At 39.0% G+C, this 14,725-nt stretch overlaps 1 long non-coding RNA gene across 1 annotated transcript; it reads right to left on the bottom strand.

The window, feature by feature from the left end:
- Positions 1-3,048: 3,048 nt before the first annotated feature.
- On the bottom strand, positions 3,049-10,090 carry LOC111932920 (uncharacterized). Its single transcript, XR_002866417.2, has 3 exons — positions 10,006-10,090; positions 8,062-8,175; positions 3,049-3,279 (listed from the first exon to the last, which is right to left on the bottom strand). It is a non-coding gene; the product is annotated as an uncharacterized LOC111932920 (long non-coding RNA).
- Between the last annotated feature and the right edge of the window lie 4,635 nt (positions 10,091-14,725).

Raw genomic sequence — 14,725 nt, 5'->3', positions numbered from 1 at the left:
GCAGAATCTGCCTGTCAGAAAATGAAATAGTCTTTGTTCACACAGACCATTACACTGCTTTTTACACACTCTGCATTTCCTAACCACTCCTTAAAGCATCCTTAACTTCTGACATGTTCAAACCATTTCCAGGTAAGAAGAGAGATACTTCACAGGAAAAGGTAATAAAACAAGTTTGTCTTTACTTTTCATGGTCTGAGTAAATTAACTGGTTTTCTTATTTGTTTGGTGGGTTTTCCCTTTAGCGTGTGTTTTGGAAATTCCTAAACACTGCATTTCTTCCATTCAGACTACTTTAATCAATGCAATGTCTGATCAACTCCTTATCAATAGATTTTCATGGAAGATGTGCAGATGTTGCACTTAAGGACATGGTTTAGGGGTGGACTTGGCAGTGTTGGGTTAATGGTTGGATTTGATGACCATAAAGGTATTTTCCAACCTAAATGGTTCTTTAATTCTATGGAGGGGTGCCATCCACAGCTCTGCTAGGATGTCATACCCTACTTATGATTAAATATTAAATGTCTCCACCCTGCTACTCTCAGTTAGAGATGAACCCACATACCAGAGTCTCTCCTGGTACTCTGCAAATGTTAGAGGCTTTGTTGGAGAACTTTGGGAGCGAAGAGAGCATCCTGAGGCAGAGCTACTAGCAGCTTTCATGATGTGCAGTTTTGGTTCCTTGCTTACTCAGTACCAATGGATGTTTGCTTCTCTGTTTTCTCCTGAGGTAGTTTATTAATCAAAGTATAAGTTGATCTGCACTTGTTATTTTCCATAAATGTCTGAGGGAACTGTGGGAGATGGACAAAACTCTAAGGATCTCTCTGCTTTTCATACAGTCTTGTCATCTGGGATCCCTCTCTCCTGCCTATAGATATCTGAAAGGCTGATCTCTACTCCAAGACAGCCACCTGGATCCCTTCAAACAGCACACAGCAGGAACACATGTTGCTGCAGGGTGGAATCTCCTGGGCCGGGAGGAATTGTCAAGTGCTGGTTGCTGTCTATTATTTCAACTGGCTACATGAGAAGTGTGGACAAATAGCTGAAACCAACTAATTTTTAGATTGTTAAAAAGAGGATGAGACAAACATGCCCTTGGCAGCTGTATCTGTTTGGCTTTGCTTTTAAAAGTTTTGCTTGGTTTTACAAAACATAAGCAACAATTCTTGCTTTCAGGAAAAATCCAAGAAGATTAAAGAAACTTCCTTCCCCCATTGGCACATTGTTATTCTTCCCTAGCCCTCTACTACTGTTTCATTTAGGCTCCTTCCTGCAAAGCACCTGGCAGTGGGCACACTGAGGTAGCTGCTGGATTGAGCTAAACCTTTGCATGTGTTCGGGATGGAAATTCAGAAATATGGAATACAGCAGTCCTGATGTTAGAAATTAATAATGAAGCATGCAAAGGCACGCTGACAAGAAGTTTACATTTATCCTAGCCCTTCCTCAATTACTAGTTTGAAAGAGCATCTCCTGCTCCACCCATCTACGCTGCAGTACAAAACTCATGTTGGGCTGTTATCTCCCTTGACTGGCTTTTGCCTTTAACAAGAGAAACATATGCAGAACCCTACTCCTATCCAGTGCTCTGCTCCTGTGACAATCCTTAGCAATCCTTAACTAGAACTGCAGACTGCAAGGGGTCTCTGTCAATGAACACCAATGAGAAAAACCCTTTTAAAAATGAGGGACTAATTGTAGCAGCAAATGTTAACTGCAATTGTCTTGCAGGACTCTCAGAGGAATCCAGAATGGGAGAGACACTGCCTTTAACACATGTGTGCTGTGTTGTACCTATTTTGCTTGTACAGCAGGGTTTGAGTTGGGAGGAATGGATTGGGTGGGGAGTTAATGGCTGATGTAAACTTAAAACTAGCTTAGTTCATATTTAATTTTTTTAAAAATCTTGTACAGTGTATTCCACCTAGGAGCACAAAAGGTGAGTGGTGCTAGAAGCCCATGAGCTGTGATTGGAGGGAGGGAGGGAGGGAGGGAGGGAGGGAGGGAGGGAGGGAGGGAGGGAGGGAGGGAGGGAGGGAGGACATGCTGCTTAAGCACCACTGCTGGGGCAAGCCCAATGCCAAGAGAAGGTGGTAAAACAAGGGGAACTGGAAGAGACTGGGAGCAGGAATGTGTAATGAAGTTACCACATGGACAGGATGAAATAACCAAAAGTCATAAAAGTCACAGAAATCATGCTAAAGAAACTGGAATAGTGAATTTGGCTCCTAAGCTTCTTAATCTGTCCTTACCTATCCCGGTATCACTGAGCTCATTTGCATTAAAGGATGCTTTATTTTATAACAAATATGCAAATGATTTGTCAGCTGCCTTCTGCATCTGCTCCCTGGTCATTTAGATTAATGGCATTTATGGCTTTTCTTTAAAGAATTTGTTGCTGCAGCTTTCCCATGGTGCCAAAAGAAAGATGTCTATTGCTTTTCATGCTAATACTGTAATTTTTAAAAGTCTAAGTTGTTTTTGATTCACTTAAACTGGGAGTATGAGTAGCAAAAAGAATTAAATTTGCATTGCATAAAATGAAGATGAAAGCACTTTGGTGGAGTCTTGATATACACTCAGGAAACATTTTTAAAATACCCATATTCCCAAAATGTACATACAAACATTGAGGATCAGTTGCTTGTTCAAAGAATAATTTATTTTAATTTATACTGTTTGGCTACTGAAACAATCTGCTTTCTCTTCTCAGTAAGATTCTAGATTATCTGAAAGAATCAGAGCCAGATGTTTGTTCCAGTGGATGTCGTCATCCACTACCATAAGCTTTCTTGTGCTTCTGGATAAGAATTTTATGTCAACATTAAAGATGGTCACATTTTTAGCACTACATGCAACAGCTCTGTCTTTCCCTTTGGAGGGTGCTGGGCCAGTTCCATAGGAGGACTGCATGTGTCCTGTAAATAATCTGGCAGATCCATCAATATCCTGTTAATTAGAGCTGCTTTTGTAAATTCAGGAATAGTCAGGAGTAGTCTCTGTCTCAGTGAAATAACAGATACAGGAGCTTACCCATTATTTGTGCTTCAAGTTCTTTATTTCATCCTGGTGATGAAGACTACAATGTTCATCAAAAATCCAAGCAAACCTGGAGAATTTAGGTACCAAGAGCCAGTGGTCTGGTGTATTGATGGAGGCAACAGGAGAGCAGCTGTCTGTGGTGAGTGTGCATAAGGCAGTGGCAGTGCCCAGCTGTACACTTGGATGCCTTCTCTTGTAATCCTCTGGCAATCAGAATGGGTCTTTCAGCTTTTTAATCAGTGGTAAAATAGAGAGACAATCCAATTTGTTAATTGTCTGGGAAGAAGAATAAAACAATATTGCTACAATTTTGTTGAACAATTTGGTTTTCATGATCTCCATATCCATATTGCTGATTGACTCACATTTCCAGCTGCCCTTCACATTCCCCATGAATTTACCTCACTCTAATAATTTTGTATCTTTTAAAATTTGATTTGACTGGAACAATTTTTTTTCTAAGCTAATTCTGATTGTTTCTAATTTGGAAGGCAAAGTCAGATATGGCTTAGCACAACATTCATATCCCTTAACACTCTTCAGTTTTCATTTGGCCACTGGGGAATTCTTTAGCAGCTGAATGCCAGGTTTTAATGAAATGGTTTTTTTGGAAAAACTGTTTTAGTTCAGTCCTTTGCCTTTCTGAGCCACATAAACAAAGCTGGAAAACAGAACTGCTATTAGAAAACTTTGTGTTGGAAGGCAAGATGTGTACAATGGCAGTTCACATACTTTCTGCATTACTTAAAAATCACATGGTGTTCCAACTTCCATTGTACTATCTAAACATTAGTACCAACTAAGCATTGTACTATCCCAAACATTAAGCCATTTGGATTATATTCTGGAATTGTGTTGAAGATGTTATGATACACTTTCCTTGATAATTTGTACACATAATTAGATCATATTTCAATTAACGGAAGCACATAGCAAGAATAATTCTGACTCCAATCACATTAATTCATACTAAGAAATATTTTTAATTACATCCAGGTATCTGGAGATGCAGCAAAGTGCTCAATTCACATGGTCTGATGGAGATGTAGGCTACAATCTGTTTTATAAACCTCACTTCAAGTTCCTTAAGACCAGTCCACCTTTCTTTTCTCTTCTCCTGCTCTCTCCTGAGCTCCCCCAGCCTGTGTTTCAGACTGGCTGTGAGCCATACAGCACAGTCCTGAAGCTGAGCAAATGCAGATATCAGCCCAGACTCAGGGCTTTGCTAACCCATTGTTTGGAGATGGTATTTTCCTAGCAAGCAGAGTGAGATCATGTCTGCTCATAAAAAAAGTGTAGGCAGACCATTGGATTCAAGGTAATGTCAATTACTCCTCAAAATTGCTGGCACATGGAGTGAAGCAGAGATTAAAAGCAAATATGGCCTTAACGCGTTGTTATGAGTTGTGCTGCTCAGGGCTTGGCAAATGTTCCCATCCAGAAAATCCTCAGGGAATCTACTTATTCTGCCTATCAGGTCCAGGACCATAAATCCTTATACTAGAAATAAGGAGCACTGGAAAATATCAACATTTAACATTGTAGAGATCTTTCTCCAGAGAAAACAGTTGCTACAAGGATGCAACACAACTTATGGATTTGGGATGTACTTTTGCCATGGCAAACCAAACCTGGGGGACAATGTGCATACAGAAAATTTTAGAGAGACAACTTAGTGCCAGCTTCTTTTCATTTTCCTTAGCCTGCTGTGCTGACTCCAGGCCCCAGCTATGGATTGTTCTGCTCTGAGGTTCCTGGGGAACACTTCTAAACGTGGCAGATAGGTGGGAAACAGGGCACTGATTCTTATCGATCCTCCACCTCCACCTTCATCCTGGCTTGACAGAATCCCCTACTAATGTGCCCCTGGGTATTTTCCAGGGCTGGCCTTGCACTGGAGAGCACAGAGCAGAAAATGCCATCTTTCCAAGTAAAAAAACAAAGGACTAAATATTTCTCAGTTTACTTATGTGAGCAGCACAGCACCTTGGTAATTAGTAGTTTGGGGGGTTCTCATTCTGAAGGGTTTAGTGAACATTAGTGATGTTGAGGAATGCTGCTTTGAGTAGTAAACACCACTGGAGCTGTTTATCAAGAAAAATTTTCAATCTAGGTCAGGAACAGAGGATTAAAAAAAGCCAAAACAGTTTATGAAGTACTACTGGGTAAGAGATATCACTTAAAAACCAAAAGAAACACAGGGGAAAGCTATTTTACACATTATTAAATTATGGAATTTGATCTTTAAATATAATTTAATGCCTTTGTGAGGCATTCAATAACACTTTAGTACTGCTAATGCCACAGTATTTCATCAGTTTTCCCAGAAACATGTTAACATATGTTAACATAGCAAACAAATGCTCTGTAATGTTTTTTATTCTAATATCTTTTAGATCTATATTCACATAGGTGCCTTCTATAAAGTCCTTAGATAGGAAAGTAAGAACAGCATTATGGATTATTTTAAGTGAAACCAAGCTGGTCCCAGCTTTTACTTTACTTCCTTTTCCCAAGTATTTTTTATTCTTGTCTGTACCAATTACCAATCACAACTAAAAGCAGTCCTAAGCCACCCCTGATGAGATGCTTACATGAGATGCTTAAAAAAGTAATGAGAATTTTAAGTATCTGTTTTTGACCCTGGGGTTTGGCCATGGGTAAGATCCCTAACATGCAAATTTGCACACCCTCCCCACTAAAGAGCACGCAGTATCTTTTTTAATTTCCAGAAAAAATGTTATAAATCTGGGATTAAGGGCAGGTGTGGCCACAAACAAATTTGTGAAGGTGAAGTAATTGCTGTTTGCTGAAAGTAATTGCTTCCTGTTACAATTACCATAGCAATTAACGTAATTCTCTATAATACCATCAGGAATAATAAAGTTAGTGGAGAAGAACAGCAAACAAACACCTTTGTCTGCTCTGGAAAACAGATTAGTACCAAACCTGCCTTGTTACACAGACAGCAGGAGAGCTGCATTGTCCTTAGCACTTCACTTTCTTGCTTTTAAATGCTTGGCTTAGTCAAAGTCATGAGAGACAATTAGGTTTTTGTCACTTAGCAACCATAACTGGGTTCAGGAGCAAAGCAATTTGCAGCAGACAGTACTTGACTACTAAACATTACCACTGCAGCACATCCACAGCCACTCCTGTTTGGAACATGGGAGTCTGGGCACAGAAAAACAGCCAAAGCACCTTTTAGAAGAAATGTTCTCATTCTCTATTTCAAGCTACTAGAGGAACTTCCCCTGGTTTCCCACCATCCCCTCACCCATGCAGATGACTTTTTGAAGAAGTCCTCGAGACAGGAAGGACACAAGTGAGCACCTGAAGCTCTCAAGGCATCTCAGTGCTAATGCCACCCAAGTCAACTGCAGTGAAACACCTGTGTACTGTGGATGTCACAGTGGACCTCTCTTGTGTGTTCACTTGCATCACTTAGGTGCTTTTGAGTTTCAAGTGGGTACTTAGGATGTCCTTGGATGAATAGGAAGTTTTGAATGAAAATATGACACAATGAAATAATGAAAAATTACTGTGATTCTATATTCCTTGTAAATGATGGTACTTTGGGTCTTCAACAGTGGTAGACAAATCAAACATTGGTGATAAAAATACTATTCCTTTTTATGAAAATACTTCAGCTAACTGTTTTAGAAGGGTCACAATATGTAGTTAAGACTTAAGGCCTAATTTTGGTATTGGTTGGAACCATTCATACGATGGGCTTTCAAAGACTCAATTTAAGCAGTGCATATGAGGGCAGCAACAGGCATGTTCTGCATTCAGCTCTGACCTGACTCTTGACTCACATAGCATTGCCCAGGGGTGACACAAGTGTGTACTTTCCTAGGAATTTAAACACAATCTTGAAAAACGTTTGATGGATATTACAGGAGCTCCCAATGGAAGCAGAAGCCCAGTGCAGCTGGTCTCAGAGCACTGATGGATGAAGAGAATTTTACTCTGATATTCCAGCATCCAGCTAAATCATTCAGTTCTGGAAGACTGAATAGATGTAGTTGAAAATCACAGTAGCCAAGTATTTCTCATTACTTTTTGCTGCTGCAAATGCTATGGAAAACAGAGGAAATTACTTTGGCTGGGGCATGCAATGCTTGCCTTGAAGTCCTTAAGTATTTTGTTCAGCCCCAGTACACAGAAAATAAAAATGTCTGAACAAATTTATTGAAGATTTAGGTCTCTACTTGTCACACTCGACAGAAAATCTGTGACTGGCTGGAGATTGGTGCTGCTGCGTGAGGAAGAGCAGCTCTCTCTTGCCACACCACCCTGCCTAATCTCTGGCACTGGTGATCTGCTTATTGATCATTGCTGGGAGACCCAGCTTTACAGACATCTGCAGGGATGCAGCAGAAAGAGAGGCAACAGAGGAAAAGTGCAACCTGCAGCTATGGGGCCTTGGCAGCTGAAGAGCAACTGCCTCCCCTCAAAGCAGCTCCTGTGATAGCAGTCACAAAAGTCTGTATTCACCTGAATTAGTACAAGATCCAACAACAGTTTTGGTGTATTAGACATGTGTTCGTTATGTTCTATAGAGAAATAAAATTACATTTAAACTGCCTCTAATAATATAACTGCACCATGAAACTACTGTATTTCCTTATGCTAAAATAAGCAACAAAGATTGTGATGATATTTTTGCTTTAAGAAATACTATTTTTTTTTTTTTAACTTATGCTTCTCATTAACACAAAGTAATGGGTAACCACAGATCTAATTGTCAGGCTCAATTTATGCTTAATGACATGTGAAGTCTGCTCCTTAACTTGCAGAGAAATGTGGGCTTCTGGGTGTTTCCTTCTGTTTCTTTCTTAAACATGTGCAGCAGTCCTGCCTCCTAAAGATTTATTTTTTAAAAGGCTGTTAGTGTGCCTTTAATACCGGGGGATCCTACTCTTCCTAATCATTAGATTGGAAAGTCTATGTGTTACACAAACATTTGTTAAAATATCCATATTCCAAATCTGTTTCAAAACATACCTTATAAATAATTCAGATGATCTTAGATCCTGAAAGTTACTGGGGATTAGTCTAATATTTTCCAGCCAAATCCCAGAGTTTTAGGTACTGAACTGAACATGGTGTACCTGAAAACTAAGAACAAATTGGAAAAGTGTAAATGTTAGAGGAGGTATGACCCAGAATCCAAAACTTAAAAAATTCAAAACTTTTTCCTTAATCATTCTGTGAGACTTGAAACCTACACAAACACCATTTCCTCCTCAGGCAGGAAGAATTTGAAATCTGGAAGGCTGAAAAATAACTTTCCCAAAACCCTTTCTCTCACATCTCTGCTGCCACGTTAGACTCTAGAAAAAGTAAAGGAGTGTGCGAAGGCCTGGATGTGAGCACGTGACAGTGCCATGCTCCTGGGTGACCTGCCACTCCAGAGTGTCACTGGGTGACTACTGAGCAGGGCAGTCTGAGACCCAGCAGGTGCAGAAGGAAACATGGAAACAATCTCACTGAATTCTTTGCTACAGCACCACACCTGCACTCCCTCTGGATCAATAAGCCCTGGGTAGAGAATAGCTTTGTCTTACCTGCTCCTTCCTTCCCTCTTTCTTTGTGTGCTTTTCAAATAGCACAAGGAAGCAGATGGTTTACCTCTGGCTTTGCACCTCACAATTTTGCCCAAACAAATCTGAGCCACAGAATTATTTGCAAGTTATAATGAAGCTGGACATGGCTATCTACAGGCCAGAGTCCTTGACAGGACATATACACACAACTTCAAACTTTGTCTGTGGTGTAAATGACCAGACAGAGAGAAAGCCTTCCACGGGCTTTCTGCTCTAAGAGTCCTTTCTAATTCCTTCTTTTGGAGTAAACTCTTTTCACTGTTCATGCTTCTTGCTCCTGTCTATTTCCCTTTCCCTGGATGTTACCACGTGGGATAAGCAATGCATGCTGAGTACTGCTCAGATACAGCCCAGTGATCTGCCAGCAAATTCTTTCTGTGGGTGTTTGAATTCCCCAAGAGTAACTTACAGATTTAATTTAGTCCCATTATATCACTGAAACAGAATTCTGCACTTTCATTTTTCTCTGTCCTGGGATATCTTATGTTTCCTTACACTATTCCCAAAAGCAGCTGCACAGGACATCATGTTTTGTGATGGTTTTATTTTTGGCTGGCTCATAATTAACTGTTAGCTGGTGAGTTAAAGTATTATTCCACATCCCTTGCCTAACACTACAGGCTGAATGCTCAGTGCTTTACAACTTCTTTCTTTTATTATTATTTAAGATATTGTGATATTCTGACTTAGAAAATTACTTTATTTGACTTTATTACATGTTACCACTGAGGACTCTTCAGGCTTCTCACAGTACCTGCTGTTGCCAAGCTGATAAATATGAAACACTGCCTGTTGATAAACTGCGAGGAATATTATTTTCCTCAAGTGGAACAAGCTCTCCAGTTGTGACGTATTAGAGGGATCTTGACGCCAACTGCCATCCATTAACATGCTAATTAACAGCAAAGAGGCAGAGCCAAAACCACAAACCTAAAAATTCATCAAAGATTGAAGGAAACTGTGGTTTTACCACAGCGGTGTTATACCGGCTATACCAGCAAGTCCTGCTCAGGCTCAGTACATTCATCCCCAGAGCAGAGGTGAGGACCTGCAGGACAAGTTACCATTTCACAGTATTTTCATCCAAAAGATTTAACCAGTCTTCATGATCTTTACTTTCCCAGCTCCTCCCTTCCCAAGGTAATGGAGAAAATAGAAAATACAAAATGTTCACAAATTACACTTAGTACCTTAGAAGAAGCGTATTACTCAGAGGTGATCTGTACATTAGTCATTAGAGCCAACAACTTCAGCACTTGCTTTCCCAACTGTAGTTCAAATTGTTATTATTTTTTAAATACACATGTGTTGCATGAATACATGATCTATTTCTTGGAGTTACCTTTTAATTGTGGAGAGATTCTGAATTTGTTGTCTTCATCATGAATAAATCCCTGTATTTCACTTGCAATTTCTGGCATTTCATGCTGTAGGAAACATTCAGACACAATCTCATGTGACACTAAAGTCACTGTACCATGTCTCTCAATATCATTAAAATAAGGAATAATCTCTGCTTTATAATGCAAAGAAAAATTTCACAGCTGCATTATTTTCTCCTCTGGAGAAAAAAAATTTGGGATCTTTTTTAAAAAGGACAGAATGAAAACCAACATTGGGCTGAGAGGACTGAAGAATTTCCTTTACCTTTTAAAAAACCAAATGAACAAATACTGATTCTTCAGTTAGTTCGCCTCACTTCTTTGAAGCTAAAACATCTCTTTAGCAAAACCAGGAACTGAAGGGAGCAGCCAGTCTATAAAGCTCAGATGGGGTGACAAATTAAGTTTCAAAACTTTGCAAACGAGTTGCTCTGAGACAATTTTCCCACAGCTGAATCTCTGCCTTGTTTGTTCTGATTTCTCACAGGTAGTTATGGCATTGGCAGTTTGAAATAACTTGCTGATATTCAGCATGTTGTTTTATTTCTTCTCCTATAGTTGGTTTGTGCTGGTTTGACATTTTGATTCAGCACTGTAAAAAAAGCAGATCCCGTTTACTGAAATTTCTGCAGTTGACTCAAAAATACCAATTCAATTTCTCAGTACCTTCATTAAGGGAAACATACTTAACCTTACATTTGCTTGCAGAAACAAGTAGCCATTCATCAGGAACAAAAGGAGCATCCCACTCTCCCTGGAGTAAGTCACAACTTTGGTTAGGGATGGATCCAGCCTGAGGCTTGGTTCCCAGAAGGCTTTTCTGCTTTGGAGTACAGTCTCATAAAAGCCATTGCAGAGCCACTTCAGTACTCTGAAGTGTTGACCTTGCATAACACCTGGAGGTTTTCCACCTGCTACATGCTGTGCAAGAGAAGAGGGAGAGCAGAGGCAGCAATAATGGCAAAGGACCAGGTCAATGCAAGGTGCTATCTGTGAAATCCAGATTATCATAGTAAACATGAGAATTGACAACATAAAATATTCATAAACCAGCGGCTCATTCTCCTCTATTTCTGGGGACACACCCTGGCTCTTGCTTCTACCCACCCTTTTGGAACAGATACAGATTTTGCCTGGATGAGGGCTCAGGAGGCTCAAGATGCTGCCCCATTAAGCCCATGCCTCTCTGCAGAAGTTCCTCCACAGCCAACCAAACCTTGAACAACCCATTTTCCCTCAAAACCTCTAGGTCATGCTGCATGATTCAGCTGGCAAAATGCTCATCACTGCTGATGGAGGAAAGAAAATAATCATGGTCCTTAATACCCTCTTGCCACCAGTTTTTTTTTAAGCTGTGGGAAAGGGAAGCTGTGGTTTCATAAGATACTCTTCAGCTTTAGTATGCCGAAATATCAGATGCAAAAAAGGTGCTTATATGCATCTCTTTGAACTTAGGCTGTTTCCACTAATCAATTTCACCACTCTGTTTTGCTGCTGCCATCAAAATGTACTCTCAGTATATGAAGCAAGGCTCTTCAACAGTTTTTCTAAAGGATGTGGGCTGGAAAAAGCAGAGGAATAATGGATGGGACTAAAAGGATGTTTTCAAGTAGCTGGTTTATAATACATGTGAAATCTAAATTTCAGTATATTGGTCACAGACTTAGGAATTTCAGAGATGCCTGTGTAGGTTCTTCCCATACAAAGCTATCTTATACACACTCTACACACAAAACTGAATCACTTATCTCTACCTGTCTACCACACTCAGGAACTACAGAATGACAGGAAAGGGATGCTAAGTGAAATAATCCTGCTGAGCACTAGAAACCAGAACCTGTTCCAAAGCTCCAGAAATAAAAGGTGCTGGGAACCTGGAGAGATCCTGATGGTGGTTGTTCAGATGAGATCTTCAACTTTTTCAATTTCTCTCTGCAGCAGAGATCTCTTTTTCTGAACCAGACATATCTTCAAATGGCTCAGAACCAATTCTCCAAAAGCCAGCCATTGTAGAATTCTCTCATCCTCTGCTTTTAATACAGTATTAGTAAAATAATAATAATAATAGGGTAGATCTCTACCCCACGATTCAGTAATGGTTAAAATATGTAATTTTTTCTTAAATTCCCAAATTTCCAAACAAATTACTATGAAAAGTACAAGATAATTTCAAATCTATTGGACATATTTTTTAATTCCTCACTTAACATTAAAAGACAGGATTCCTGTGAGTTTCAGGCTAACAGAACAGAACTTTAAAACTTCTCATTTTTATTGCTAGGAAGCAGCTGAATCTTTATGCTCTTCCTCAATTTTCCCAAAACTTGAAGGATGTAACAGTTGTGAGGATCTCTAGAATTTGTCTTGATAGGAAAATAATTAAAATAGCTATTATTTTCATTCAGTAAAACTGTGACTTTTCTTTGGTCTTTCTTCCTTAATTTAAAAATAACTAAAGATAAAGCCTTCAGAAATTATACTTAAGTGATTAATTATGAAAATCATTACATACTTGACTGATTGTGTGGCAGCATTGATGAGGTATTTTCTACTGAGACCCAAAGTCAGATTAAGTAACACAAGTGAACAGGCAGTTATTAATATTACAGTATCTAGAGAATGGTAGGGATGACAAAAGTAGATCACTTTGCCATGAGCTGCCACTTCTGGCAGTGTGACTCCAGAGGAAGAAGCAGCCAGGCCCAGAACTGCCAGTGGGAATCAGCCAGCCTGGTGCCACTGACATCCATCAGGGGCTGCTGCTCCTGCTGCTCTGCTGGTATCTGTGTGTGCACAGACACAAACACAATTTCTACATCCACAGTCTGAGAGGCCGATTTCACACAACTTTTATTTTGCCCCTATGATTAGAAAAACTCCTCAACTTAGAAAAACAATAAAGAATGTTCACAGCAACGCCTGTGAGTTTTAGTAGTTTCTGTACAGTTGATGGCATAACAGCCCTGAATTTGCTTTATGTGCTAATTTAATCAATTTAGGCTTAAAATGTTCCCAGGGCAAAAATTAGGGCTATGTCTAACAAGTACATTAAGGCTTATTATGGCTATTAAGCATAGGGAGTCACCCTTGTTGTGACTGCACATTACATTTGAAAGCTGTTCTGGGCAGTGTGCTGATTCTCTAATCAAACCTGCGTGGGAGGTACTTTTTGGTGACATTTAGAAACCTTCAATTACAAACCAGCTAGCTAAAAGGGCAAAGAAATGGGTTTTCCTAAACACAGTGACAGAAAACAAAAACAGACATTGGACATAGGCAAAGAACTGGACCTTCTTTTTGCATTCTGTTTTTTACGTTTAATTCTGTTACTTTGGTGTCTTAAGAGATTCAAAATTAATAAATAGCCCAGTATCTGAGGGGAAAATAACCTTGTTATTTGAGGAATCAAAGATTTTGAAATTGCCCAAGAGACGGAAATCAAAGATATTTTGATCTTGCAACATTCAAAATATCTGGTACATCTTGTTACTTTTAAGTATCTTTAGAATTAAAAAATTAAAGAAGTGCTGACTCAAATTTGTATGAAGTTAAAATAACTTAAATATATTTTTTTCTTTTCATCTTCCATAAATCTTTTATTGGTGGCTCAAAATGAAGCATATGCTTCCAGAACATTTATCTCATGGCTGGCATCCTCCAAGGAAACCAGATGGCAAAACTCATAAATTCTTTCCCTTCTGCTCTTTGACAGTCCCAATCAAGAAAATTATGAGGCCGGAAGATCAGGTTTATGTTCTGTTGTTATAAAAACATTTTCTTTATGCCTCCAGTGTGGTTTCAATTTTCTCCAAGTCCATAGTGGCAAACAGCAGTTTAATGAGTTATTATATACAGACATACAGCTATTGGAAGAACATACACCACATTCTCTACTTCAATAGGAGGCACTGGTCGATTATTTCACACAAGAGCAGATGAGATCAGAAGCACTTTGGGGTTTTGATGCACAGTACCAGACAGCTACAGAATTTAAATTTCAAGCACTATAACACAAAAAGATGTGACTCCCAGCAGTAGACAAGGATTTTGTCTTAACAAGTTGAAGTATAACCACAGAAAAAACTGACATGTTAGGTAAATGTTTTAGGCTTCATCTGCAAATGGAAGATAAAATCTGTCTACTGCCTTAATATCAACAGCATGGTTAAATAGTTTTGAAATTCTTTTGATCACTCACCTTAAAGAACCCTCACAAGATGAAAAGAAATCATTATGATTAATGTTCATGATTTCAAGACTGAAAGCTTGAAAGAATTGACAACTCAAATATGACAGTTAAGACTGTGTTGGCTGTTCCTGAGACTTCTGGGGAAATAAAATGTGCAATTAGAGCTCTTTGATTACCTGAAGGAAGTTCAACACTTGACAAATTAGTGCTCCAAACTGAAATACTACTGGAAAATTTTAGTTTGCTTCCTAAGAAATATTCCAACATGTTTTGATGAAGAATCTGCAAAACAATTTTGGATGTTTATTTCAATTAATTTCAGTGTATACCAATCCCAGTGAAAACAGCTGTTAAAATCTAAATTTCCCTAAAAAAGTAAATTCTTTATTAACTTCACCTTTTGTTAGAAAAATTTCCCATGAAAATAATTTCAAGATTCAAAAGAATCTTCTGAGGAAACAGAAGTGGAGAGAATGATAAACTAAGAAAAA

Source organism: Cyanistes caeruleus, chromosome 9 (genome assembly GCF_971803275.1).
Source record: "Cyanistes caeruleus chromosome 9, bCyaCae1.hap1.1, whole genome shotgun sequence".
NCBI classification, from domain to species: Eukaryota; Metazoa; Chordata; class Aves; order Passeriformes; family Paridae; genus Cyanistes; species Cyanistes caeruleus.
The sequence above is the reverse complement of the archived record's forward strand: the minus strand, read 5'-3'. Positions and strand labels throughout refer to the sequence as shown.